The following is a 13,616-nucleotide window of genomic DNA, read 5'->3' on the forward strand; positions in this document are numbered from 1 at the left end:
TCCCAGCCTTGTGAGTAGATAGGATGACAGGCATGAGCCACTATGCTCAGCTTTTAATGGTTTTTTAAGTTGTTTACTCCCAAAGGAATGCAAATCCAAACAACTCTGAAATTCCATCTCATCATAGTTAGATTGGCGAACACTGTGAATTTGAACAACAAATATTGGCAGGACTGTGAGGGGGGAGCGTGGGAAACCCAATTGCACTGTTGGTAAGAATGTAAACTCTCAACAGAAGTCTGGAGGTTCCTCTGGAAAACAAAACATAAGTGTTAGGTTTTTAAAGTAGGTAGCCGGTAAGGAGCCCGCCACCTGGTACTCAGGCATTTTATTACTGAACTGCTGGCCTGTGGCCAAGGTGATGCATGACCTGAGAGAAGGGGTGACCCCCACCCAGCCCTGCCTTATCTAGGGCAAGGGCAGGGGGGTATCGCCAGGTGGATTAGGTTGTGACCTCAGGGCAGAGGGAAGTAACTGCCTCCAGGTCTGCTGGTTACCCAGATAACTGGGTGGAGACTTAACCAGGTGGGGGACATGTCAGGTGAGGGACATCTTCATGGAGCCCTCCCAGGGCAGACCCTACATTAAGGGCTGGGAATATGGCCAAGTGGTAGAGTACTTGCCTCGTATACATGAAGCCCTGGGTTGGATTCCGCAGCACCACATATATAGGAAAAGCCACAGTGGCACTGTGGTTCAAGTGGTAGAGTGCTAGCCTTGAGCAAAAAGAAGCTGGGGACAGTACTCAGGCCCTGACTTCAAGCTCCCAGACTGGCAAAGAAACAAAAACAAAACCAAGAAAACCAAACATAAGGGGTGGACACGTGGCTTAGTGGTAGAGCGCTTGCCAAGCATGCATGAAACCTGGGTTCAATTCTTCAGTACTACATAAACAGAAAAGGCTGGAAGTGGCACTACAGTGCTCGCCTTCAGAAAAAGCCTAGGGACACTGCCCAGACCCTCAGTTCAGCCTCAGGACTGGAGAAACTAAACAAAAAAGCAAACTTAAACATATACCTTCCTTACCACCCAGCCATATGAAGACTATCTACCTAGAACATCACAAACCAGGATACTGTAAAGACACTTGTACATTCATGTTCATTGCTGTATTATGTACAGTAGCGCAGTTGTGGAAATAGCCCAGATGCCCAGCCAAAAAAAATGTGGTACTAGTATGGAATGGAATTTTGCACAGCCATTAGAAAGAGTCATATTATGTCATTTGCAGGGAAATGGATGGATCTAGAACAAATCATGTCAAGTGAGGTAAGCCAAGCTTAGAGAGACAAATGACAATGTTTTTCTCTAAACTATACCAGCTGGTAATATGGCCTAGTGGCAAGAGTGCTTGCCTCGTATACATGAAGCCCTGGGTTCAATTCCATATCAACACATATAAAGAAAATGGCCAGAAGTCATGCTGTAGCTCAAGTGGCAGATTGTTAGCCTTGAGCAAAAAGACCCCAGGGACAGTGCTCAGGCCAAGACCAAGCCTAGGACTGGCAAAAAACAAAAACAAAAACAAAAAAACAACAACAAAGACCTATTTGCTTCCTAAATATAGCAGAACATGATAAACTGCACAGGACTGTAGGCATTCACACACAGTCAGATCAAAGGAGGACACTCTTAAGGGAAAAACACAAAGGCACAGTGCATACATGCCTCTGATCATATAAAATAATATTTACATAAATGAACTCCAGGAAATGGGAAAAAGTTTTCTTTTCACCTTGTACTATTTGTTCATTTAGAAAAATAAAACTAGGTCATATACTTTCTACCAAATAATGCTTAACATAACTTAGATAACACATATGCATATATAATATTGCAGTTTATTGAATCCAAATATAAAATTGCAAAAGATAAAACTTCCTGTAGACATCACCTTTATAATAACAATCAAAACTACAAAAATATACAAAATATATATACAAATATACAAAAACTACATTTATTGTTTAAATGGAAGTACATGTAGTCTGGTACTTTTGATTAGGAAATTAAACAAGCCATTCAAGACATCTTAACACTCCATTAGTACATCTCTGGTTTGTGTTTTTTGGGTTTTTTTGGCAAGTCCTGGGCCATGAACTCAGGGTCTGAGCACTGTCCCTGGCTTCTTTTTGCTCAAGGCTACCACTGTGCCTCTTGAGCCACAGCGTCACTTCCGGCTTTTTCTATATACATGTGGTGCTGAGGAATCAATCAGTCCTGGGCTTCATGCATGCTAGGCAAGCATTCTACCGCTAAGCCACATTCCCAGCTCATGAGGACATTTTTGACACCTGTTTCTACCACAAAGCACATTTGACCTCTTCTGTTGTTGTTGTTGTTGTTGTTTCAGACTTAACATTTCTGATGGACTAAAGATTGGCTTTTTCACCTCAGACCACGCCACTCAGACTGACCGCAGTGAAATTTTGCCACTAAATGAATTGATTGATCTACAGGAAAGTTGGTACAGGTAGAGTGGGGTTTATTTCTAAACATCTAAAATAATTATGGAGAATTGTCTACATTGTATCTTTGATCAACAGAACTGAACTTACCAAAAATATGCGCATCTGAATGACAGTATGTGTTATAAAAATTATGAATATAAGCTATGATTTGTATTTGTCATATGCATGCCATGCTTTTATAGGTAACTTACTTAGTGTTCTTTATTCTCAGGACATGTGTGAGCATTTCTGACTTTGATATTTAAAAGATACAAGACATTTTTGTGTATAATTCAATGAGGTAAGACAATGAAATACTGAATACTTGGGAAACCATCACACAGCTCTGTCAGAGCCTGACATTTTATCTTATTTCTTTTAGATGTATTTTTTATTGTAAAGGGATAAAAAGCCTTTCGTATGCATCAGAACATCAAGAGTTATTGTTAAAAACAAAACAAACAAAAAACAAACAAAAAAACAACCCCTAGGGACTGGGAATTTGGCCTAGTTGCAAGAGTGCTTGCCTCCTATCCGTGAAGCCCTGGGTTCGATTCCGCAGAAGTGGCGCTGTGGCTCAAGTGGCACAGTGCTAGCCTAGAGCAAAAAGAAGCCAGGGACAGTGCTCAGGCCCTGAGTCCAAGCCATAGGACTCGTAAAACAAAAAGAAAAGAAAACAAAAAACCCTAATCAATAAAACAATCACATGAAGTCGCATACTACTAATTGCTCAGGGGTACATTCTTTGCTTAAGATAACTCAGAAGTAACCCCATGACAACACATCAACAGTTTGCTCATAGGCAGGAATGGTGGTGTATGCCTGTCATTCCAGCACTCAAGAGGCAAAGGTTTGGCTTTGTATAGCCAAATCCCTGGGTTCCTTTTCATTGTCGCTCCCCTTCCAAAGAAAACCTCCAACATTTAGGGCTGGGGATATGGCCTAGTGGCAAGAGTGCCTGCCTCATATACATGAGGCCCTGGGTTCGATTCCCCAGCACCACATATACAGAAAATGGCCAGAAGTGGCACTGTGGCTCAAGTGGCAGAGTGCTAGCCTTGAGCAAACGGAAGCCAGGGACACTGCTCAGCCCCTGAGTCCAAGGCCCAGGACTGGCAAAAAAAAAAAAAAAAAGAAAGAAAGAAAACCTCCAACATTTAGTTCACAAGCATATATAATGGCACAGAATGTACACCATCTATTTAGACATTTGGGCGGCGTCTAATCTTTCACTGTGGTGATGCACAATCCCTCTGATTCGTGGGCCAGCAAACGTGGGGTGTAAGTTCTTAACTGGGACTTCTGAGTCAGAGGGCGCACACTTTAGTCACTTAGAAAGATGCTGCCAAGACCCCTGCACGTGCTTCCACTGCTCGCCTTTCACTTGTTCGAGGTCTTTTCCCAACATACTTGCCAATTTACTATCTTCTTTTATAAAGACAGTTTCCAACAAAGTTTTAGAGCTTATGGCTTTGGAACTTGGTATACCCAAATGATGGAGGTTTGGTTCATAGGCTTTAGGATGAAATGGGAGATGTGGAGCCTGGTGCCAATGGCTTCCACCTGTAATCCTAGCTGCTCAGGAGGCTGAGAGCTGGGGATTGTGGTTTGAAGCCAGCCTGGGAAGAAAAGTCTGTGAGACTTTCATCTCCACCTAATCAACAGAAAGCCAAGTGGAGCTGTGGCTCAAGTGGGGATGTATTCTTCTACAATAAAAATAAGGCTGGTGGGGGGGTTGTCAGCTTTGGAGAACCTTCTTTAAAACATGGTTTGCAGGCACTAACTAGTACTCTCTCTGTCTCTCTGTCTCTCCCTCTCTGTCTTTCTCTCTGTCTCTCTTTTTCTCTCTTTCTGCCTTCCCTCCTTCTACCTCTCCCAATGATCTAATGTTGACTCCTAAACACCACAAATGCAATACCTGCATCTTCTCCATGCCTCTCCTCCCTCAGGGACTAAACTTCCCCATCAGCTATGGAGGGAATGAAACCTATCCAAGCCATAGTATGCCTTATTTTGCAAATTAACTCTCTTTCTGGAAGCCTAGATCCACACCAAAAGAGACAATAATTGAAATTTCCTAAGTACATGGCGTCTGAGAGGTATTCTGGAAAGCCCAACCAGATTCTAGTCAGATTCCAGGCCATACGCTCAACAGCAGCAAGGTCACTGGACTATGTATTTACAATAAAGTATGCCTTTCATTTTTAGATGGTTCCATCCTTCCAGGTAGATTTTTGGGTTCATCAAAGATTTGCTTCCATTGAAATTTGAGGATCGTCTTAAAGAGGAGTCTTTGAATATGATCACTAACATCCATGACAGGATCTGGGATATTGAAAAACATGATCGCCAGGTAGACTTTCGTGTTCTCTCTGCCTGTGTGGCTTGAGCTACTTACACACATGCACACTGCAGTGCTGAATTTAGTAACTTAAAAGGGGAAGAAATTTTTTCCTAGGTTGTGACTCATGTTACAGCTTCCACTTAAAGCTTTTCTGTATCTGAGGAACTTCTAGCTTTGTATGTGAGCCATTGATCTTCACACGTACCTTATCAAGTAGATCATTAATTTTCCTCTATTGCAGAGGAGGGGGCTGAAGCACAGAAAGTTAACTTGCTTAAAGCCATTGACTGGTTCAACTGCTTGGGCAGGCAGTTTGATGGTTGATCGTGTCTGCCTGCCCTCTCTCCTTTCCTCCCTCCCTGCCTTCCTTCTTTCTTTACTTCTTTCCCTTCCTTCCTTCCTTCCTTCCTTCCTTCCTTCCTTCCTTCCTTCCTTCTTTCCTTCCTTCCTTCCTTCCCTCCCTCAGGAGCTCCCTCCTTTCTTTTTCTTTGTCCATTCTCTACTCCAAACACAGCCACCCTGATCTCCACCTTCCTAATAGCTAGGACTACAGGCTTAAGCAGCCATACCTGACACACCATTTCTATGTTTTTATCACCTAACTAGAGTGAGAAATGGAATTTGCTCCAGAATCCTAGATTTATATCAGTAGTTCACAAAGTCAAAGGTACAGTTTTGGAGCTGGAAAAGGTTGAATATGGAATAGAGGTCATAAAGGCTGCTAATCAAACTGCGTACATCTGTAAAGCAATTCATTATTCGCCAGGACTTCAGAAGAACAAATGCCTTGTACTTTGTCTTGCTGAGTAGAGTCACTGCCACCTAGTCACATACTACAGTCAGCTTATGACCTTTAGTGTACTGATTCCAATACTGCGCATGCTTGAAAGTGTCAGAACGAGAATCAGTAAAGCTTTCAATGCTAAAAAGTGCAACAGTACTGCACTGTGACTTGTGGAATGAGATTTTGAGTTGGATAGATATGAGATCTTATAATAATGTTAACCTTCAGTGTTGTTGTTGTTATTGGTCATGGGGCTTGAACTTGGGCCCTGAGTGCTGTCTCTGAGCTCTTTTGCTCAATGCTAGTGCTCTACCGCTTTGCACCACAGGGCCACTTCAGATTTTTCTGGTGGTTAATTGCAGGCAAGAGTCTCACAGACTTTCCTGCCTGGAGTGTCTTTGAACGCTGGTCCTCTGATCTCAGCCTCCTGAGTAGCTAGGATCACAGGCCTGAGCCACTGGCACTGGGCTCTCCCTCATCTTTCCCCACCCCATTCCTACCCTCAAGTTATGTAGTTCATTGACTATGATGACTAAATTTGCCCACCCTTCCTCTCTCCATTCCTCTTCCCCCACCCCCTCTGCTGATTCCTTGCCCCAGCCATGTTTCAGCTTTGGGTATTCATTCTGTGAAATAGTTCATTAGATGTCCAGAAGAGTTACATCATTGGACTCCACCCTAAGTAAACCATCAGACAGTCTGTGTATATATGAATATCACCGTGTATGCATTGCCATGCCTTTATTCATGTTGCTTTTCTGCACTCCTGCCTTTGTATCTTGATTAGCCTGACTAGCTAAGACTGTGGTTCCACACCCAGCTTTTCTCCCATTTCTCTATTCCCTCTTCATGGCCACCACTATCACCTCTCCCTTGGGAGCTGAGATTAGTTGAAGGACTGTTAGGTGAAAGCAGATGAAGTTACCTGTCCATGTTTTGGGATTAGAATGGGTTGTGTATGTTTTTTTTTTTCTATTTTGAGAAATACCATCTCATTCATGAAAAATAACATTTCAAAAGCTGCTATTATGTTTCCAAACAGGTTTTAATGAGATATTATGACTGTAATCAATAATTTTAATTTTCAAGTCTTTTTTGAATGCTCAGTGTTTGACCTATTGATTTGATTATTGACTAATGCCAAAAGGTCTCAAAAAGAGAATCCGTTCATTTAAGCATTCTCCACTTTGAACTGCTGGTGCCACCGTTCAAAGGTAACCTTTATTGGGGTGTTATCTTGCAAAGATTAAGAAATGAAGATAGATTCATTTTGATTTCAATGACCTAAGTATGTTTCTGTTATAATAAAAGACTAGTGAGCCTCATGAAGAGAATCATCAAGGTTAAGAATTCTTTTCATAATTCAGATGAAATGCAATATCAGCTTTTAGATGAAATGCAGTATCATCAGTTTTAGATGGTTTGCAGTCTGGTGCCAGTGGCTAGCTACTCAGAAGGCTAAGATTTGAGGGTCATAGTTTGAAGCCAACCCAGGCAGAAAAGTCTGTGAAATTCTTATCTCCCATTAGTCAGCAAAAACCCAGAAATGAAGGTATTGCTCAAGTGGTAGAGCACCAGCCTTGAGTGAAAAAAAAAAAGAAGAAAAAACAAGCAAGAGCACAAGGCTCTAAGGACTAGCATCAAAAAGAAAGAAAGAAAGAGAAAAAAGAGGGAGGGAAGGAATGATGGAAGGAAAAGAAAGAACAAACAAAAGAAAGAAGGAAAGAGAAAGGAAAGGAAGACTGAACTGTTGTGTATGGGACAGGGGCTGCGGAGGTATCACTGTGCTGCTTCAAAGCCATAGAAATGCCTACCTATTCTACAAGCAATTTACTCTATGCAAACATAATTAAACAACTAGGACAGGACAACAGACTGTGCCAAGGAAAGGCAACTGTGTTACAAATCAGTGATTAACTGGGCAGAGAGGACAGGGAGAGGGGCTGACCTCAGTAACTGTACAAGTGTTTCAATTAGACTCTGAAAGGCTGAAGACAAAAAGAACTGCATACACATCTAACCCTGTGTAAGTCCTTTGACTGGGGTGTGGTTTATCAATTCTGAAAATATATTGTGTGCGTCTTTTGGGGGCACAATTCTGTTGAAATTCTTCTGATAAGTTCTTTGGTATTCCTCCAGGAGCTAGAGATAAATTCTCCTCTTGAAAAGGGACTGGACTTAGTAACTCTAAATACTAGTATAGGATAAAAACATAGTTCTCTTCCTCTGGAGAGACCTGGCAGAGGATGCCTTAGGTAAGTAGCGAAGGGTAGGAACAGTAGTGGTTTGACATATTCCTATCACCTGTAGGCATTGCTGTGCTCTGGTGAGAAAGGCATCCCCCTCTATGGCTTTTGCCACCCACATTTTACGACATCAGTCAATTCATAAAGCATCAAACAAACCCATGTGAGGGACATTCAAAAGCATCATGGTAAGGACAGAAACTACTACAGACTGTAGAAAATTGAACAGCTATTAGATGGTTGCTGGTTGGCACATGCCTGTAATTCCAGCTACTCACGAGGCTGAGATCTGATGGATATTTATATTTCTGCTACTGCTAACATCAGTCTCACAATAAAGATAAATATGGGAAAAACTAGATTAAAACAATTTTTATGCCTGTCCTGGAGCTTGAATTCTGGGCCTGGAAACTGTCTTCAAGCTTTTTTGTTCAAGGCTAGAACTGTACCATTTGAAGCACACCTCTACTTCTGACGTTGTGGTAGTTAATTGGAGATAGGAGTCTCACAGACTTTTCTGCCTGAACTGGCTTCAAACAAAGATACTTAGATCTCAGCCTCTGGAGGAGCTAGGATTACAGGCATGAGCTACCAGCATTGGGCTTGTATCTTGTTTTTCTTTACTTTTTCCATACTTAAACCTTTGTTGTGCAGATTTTCTGTTATTGAGTTTATGGATAGAATTACAGGGATGCGCCACCAGCACCAGGTGTGGTCAAATTCTTTTTGCCCTTTTTTTTTGTTGTTGTTGCCAGTCCTGGGCCTTGGACTCAGCGGCTGAGCACTGTCCCTGGCTTCCTTTTGCTCAAGGCTAGCACTCTGCCACTTCAGAGCCACAGCGCCACTTCTGGCCATTTTCTGTATATGTGGTGCTGGGGAATCGAACCCAGGGCTTCTTGTATACGAGGCGAGCACTCTTGCCACTAGGCCATATCCCCAGCCCTTTTTGCCCATTTTTTAAAAACTTATGGTGCTGGGGATGGAATCCAGTAGCTCATGAATGTTAGGCAAGTGCTCTACCACAAAGCCTGACTTACACGTATTTTACAGAAGATAATAATTTAATGAAAAAGATTACTTAATGGAGTAAATGAATATGATCAAAGTACCTTGTATGTATATATAGGAGTATAACAAAACCTATTATTCATAATAAGTATTACTAATAATGATTATTATTTTGCCTGTCCTGGGGTTTGAACTCAAGGCCTGGGCACTGTCCCTGAACTTTTGCTCAAGCTTTTGCTTCTTTTGCTCAAGGCCAGCAGCACTCTACCACTTAAACCACAGCGCCACTTCTGGCATTTTCTGTTTATGTGGTGCTGAGAAATCGAACCCAGGCCTTCATGCATGCTAGGCAAGCACTCTACAGCTAAGCCACATTCCCAGCTCCAATAAAACCTCTGATTTTGTACAATTAGTATGCACTAATGAAAACAAAATAAAAGGATTCTTTGGATTTTTTTGGTATGAGACAGCATTTGGGTTTTACAGATGATACTAGGATTTTATTTATTCATAAGGCATGACTGAGTCTTGAAAGAAATCTGCTTATTTGTTCATTCATCCTTGTATTAATTCATTCACAAAACTACTCAGTAACAAAATGTATTAAAGAATGTAACCTGAGCCCTGGAAAGGTAAAGCAAAATAATAAAGTTCTAGCATAAAAATACAAATCATGTTACTCTCTTTCATGAGACTTTTAGTTTTCTTTTTGGTGAGTCAAGGGGCTTGAACTCGGGGCCTGGGTGATGTTCCCGAGCTGTGTTTTGCTCAAGGCTAGTGCTCTGCTATTTTGAGCCACAGCACCATTTCCAGTTTTCTGGTGGTCAGTTGGAGATGAGTCCCATTGACTGTCCTGCCCAGGTGGGTTTGCACTTCGACCCTCAGATCTCAGCCTCCTGAGTAACTAGGATTACAGGCATGAGCCACCAGCGTCTGGCAGTATGGCTTCATCTTATGCTTCAACTTCCACTCCAACCTCACAGCCAGAAGGCACGGCCTGACTGATTCCTGCCTGTCTCCTACTGTATGTGCTCTCACTCTCCTCTGCCTTCACATTTCTTGAGCCTACCATCATCCTTCTGTGTCCATGGGGGACTGATTCTAGGAGAATCCTCCTCCATGGGATTTATTTTATATACAAATCCCTTGTATCAAATGATATATTTAAATGTAATTTGCACACATCCTCCCATACACATTTGTGTGTGTGTGTGTGTGCCGGTACCTGGGCTTAAAATTGAGGGCCTTGTACTCTCATGAGGCCTTTTTGGTCATGGTTGGTGCTCTACTACTTGAGCCACCCCCTTCAGCCCTGCTTTTGGCTAATTATTTTGGGAATGGAATCTGCAGGCTTTTCTGTCTCGGCTGTATTTGATTCATGATCCATTGGATGTGAGTCTACTCACTAGGCAGTACTACAGATGTGAGCCACTGGCACCCAACCCCCTGAATAGTTTTGATTCAGATGAGGAAGACTGTCTATGCAGAATCAGCTTTTATCTTAAGGAATGTTTATTATTATCTTTTGGACTGCATTTATGTGCTTTATTTTTTTCTGAAAATCTGTAGTAATGCAGAAGCTTCAGGCAATGACATGTGACATCTTTCATATTAATTCTTCTCTGCAGGGGATATTCTATCTCTCCACTACCTATCTGAAGTCAAATGCCACTCTCCAGAGATGTCTTCCCTGCCAACCATATCTAGATATTTTCTCCATAACGACATATCACTTTCCAAACTTATCTTGCTCAGTTGTTTGCCTGTTCTTGTCTGTCTACCTTCTGTAGCATGCAAGGTCCAGGAGAGCAGGAACTTTGTCCCATTCACTCTTGTATCTCCAGTCGCTTCAGGAGTGCCTGATACATCTCAGGCATTTGGCAGTCCCTGTTCTGTTTCTGGGAGAGACCAAGTAAACTTATTGGTTCAAAGTTGCTGTTCAACAAATATTCCTTGCTTTTCTTACCTCTTGAAGAAATGTGGGCACATTTGTAGCAATAGCTAATATTTCCAGGATGGTGGGTGTTTCGTTTTGATTCACATCTTTCTTAGGCTAATCAAAAGATGAATTTAAAGTTTGCTCTCGATTCCCAGTACCAATGAAATAACTAAGGTTTGGTGGATTCTCATTGCTCTTAATTTAGAACATTACTTATTAGTTGAATTTAGCCATAAAGTTTTTAATATTGAACACAAAACAAAAAAGGCAAAACAACATTAATTACTAATTTTTTCATCATTATTTTTTTGTGCCAGTTCTGAGTCTTGAACTCAGGGTCTGGATGCTGTCTTTGAGGTTTCTTGCTCAGGCTAGCACTCTACCACTTGAGCCACCACTCCATTTCTGGCCTATTGGTTATTATTTGGAGTTAAGACTCCTATGGACTTTCCTCCCCATGGTGGCTTTGATCCATTGTAATGCTCATGTCTCAGCTTCCTGAGTAGCTAGGATTATAGGCATGAGCCACCAGTGCTCACTACTAAATATTCTTATTTAAATATTGGCTATAATAATATAAAGTATAAGAGTAATCTTGTGGCAGATCTTGTATAGCTGATCCTTATGTAAATGTCTTGACAACATAGCTTTATAGTTGGTGAGAGTATGTGTGTGTATGTTTTGTACAACTGTGTATTGGTCTGTTACAAGGTAATTAACTTTCAGACGCATGTTCTATCATTCTTTTGAATGATGTAAAAAGTCTTATGTTGGGCTGGGGATATGGCCTAGTGGCAAGAGTGCTTGCCTCCTACACATGAAGCTCTCCGTTCCATTCCCCAGCACCACATATATGGAAAACGGCCAGAAGGGGCGCTGTGGCTCAGGTGGCAGAGTGCTAGCCTTGAGCTGGAAGAAGCCAGGGACAGTGCTCAGGCCCTGAGTCCAAGCCCCAGGACTGGCAAAAAAAAAAAAAGTCTTATGTTGGTCAGAGTCTTAAAAAAAATAAACTGACCAGGCACCTGTGGTTCATGTTTTTAATGCAAACTACTCAGGAGGCTGAGATCTGAAAATTGAGGTTTGATGCCAGCTTGGGCAGTAAAGTCTGTGAGACTCTTAACTTCAGTTAACCTCCAAAAAGCCTGAAGTGGAACAGTGGCTCAAGTGGTAGAGTGCTAGTATTAAGCACAAAAGCCCAGGGGCAGCACCTAGTCCCTGAGTTCAAGTCCCACAATGGTACATGCACACAAAAATAAACTTGCAAGTAAATAAATATATTTTCTTTAGGACATCAAAAGAACAGGTCCTGGGGCCGGGAAAGTGCTTTTATGGTAGAGTACTTGTCTAGTATGCACGAGGCCATGGGTTCAATTCCCTGGTACCACATACATAAAAAGTAAATAACATTAATAATTAAAAAAACAAAAAGAAAGAAAGAAAGAAAAAAAATGTGCTACCTTGTGTATGCTCAGTCTCTAGGTATTTGTCACCTAGCCACTAGAGGGAGGATGGTGTTTGTTTCTACAAGTGCAGCCAGCATTCTCAAGAGAACAGGAAGAACTAGTGTCTTCTACAAATATTCCCTTAAAACGGGGTACTGGCGGCTCCCACCTGTAATCCTAGCTGCTTAGGAGGCTGAGATCTGAAGATTAAAGTTCAAAGTCAACCTGGGTAGAAAAATCCATGAGACTATCATCTCCAATTAACCACCACAAAGCTGGAAGTGGAGCTGTAGCTCAAGTGCTAGAGTGCTATCTTTGAACAGAGAAGCTCAGGGACAGGCCCCAAGCCCTAAATTAAAGCCCCAGGACTGGCACCCGTATCTCCCCCAAACTCCCATTAGATTACAAGCATTTCTATTGGACTTTGATCCTTTTAAAGTGACAGCAAAATTCAAATGAATTGATTTTTAAAGTTGTATTGTCATTTTAACCCCATACATGCTGTGGTTTTTAGAAACAGAAAACCATACAACATAGAAAATTACTAAGAATACCATGAGAGGGCTGGGAATGTGGCTTAGTAGTAGAGTGCTTGCCTAGCACGCATGAAGCCCTGGTTCAACTCCTCAGTGCCACATAAACAGGAAAAGCCAGAAGTGGAGCTGTGGCTCAAGAGGTAGAGTGCTAGCTTGAGCAAAGGATGTTCAGGGACAGTGCCCAGGCATTGAGTTCAAGCCCCAGGACTGGAAAAAAATGCCATGAGAAATCATACATATACATCCTCACTGTATGGGAAAACATTTTCCCCACCTCTCCACCTCTCATTCTTCCTCCACTTAGAGAACTATGCAGATAATTTGACATATATAGAATAATACTCTCTGCTGCTTTTGTAATGCTGTTTGTCCAAACTAAGTAGACCTCCTTCCACAGTAGATGATTTAATTCTCGACTGTGAACACTACTGTTACTGTTACTGTTAGAGTGTTGGGTTTAAGTTCCTTCTCCACTGACTACATGACATTGCATTATGACCTGGCTCTAAGTGCTTTTGTTTCCTTAAATGCAAATATGGTGATGATAATGTTATTTTCTCCATAGAGACATACATCTATCTGTGATCTTAAGAAAGTTGGTGGGGCTGGGGATATGGCCTAGTGGCAACAGTGCTTGCCTTGTATACATGAGGCCCTGGGTTCCATTCCCCAGCACCACATATACAGAAAACGGCCAGAAGTGGCGCTGTGGCTCAAATGGCAGAGTTCTAGCCTTGAGCAAAAAGAAGCCAGGGACAGTGCTCAGGCCCTGAGTTCAAGGCCCAGGACTGCCCCCCCCCCCAAAAAAAAGAAAGTTGGTGAAACTTAGTAAGCTTTTGTTTTGTGTTAGTCATTATTAACTTCTTG

Source organism: Perognathus longimembris, unplaced genomic scaffold (assembly GCF_023159225.1).
Source record: "Perognathus longimembris pacificus isolate PPM17 unplaced genomic scaffold, ASM2315922v1 HiC_scaffold_5535, whole genome shotgun sequence".
NCBI lineage: Eukaryota > Metazoa > Chordata > Mammalia > Rodentia > Heteromyidae > Perognathus > Perognathus longimembris.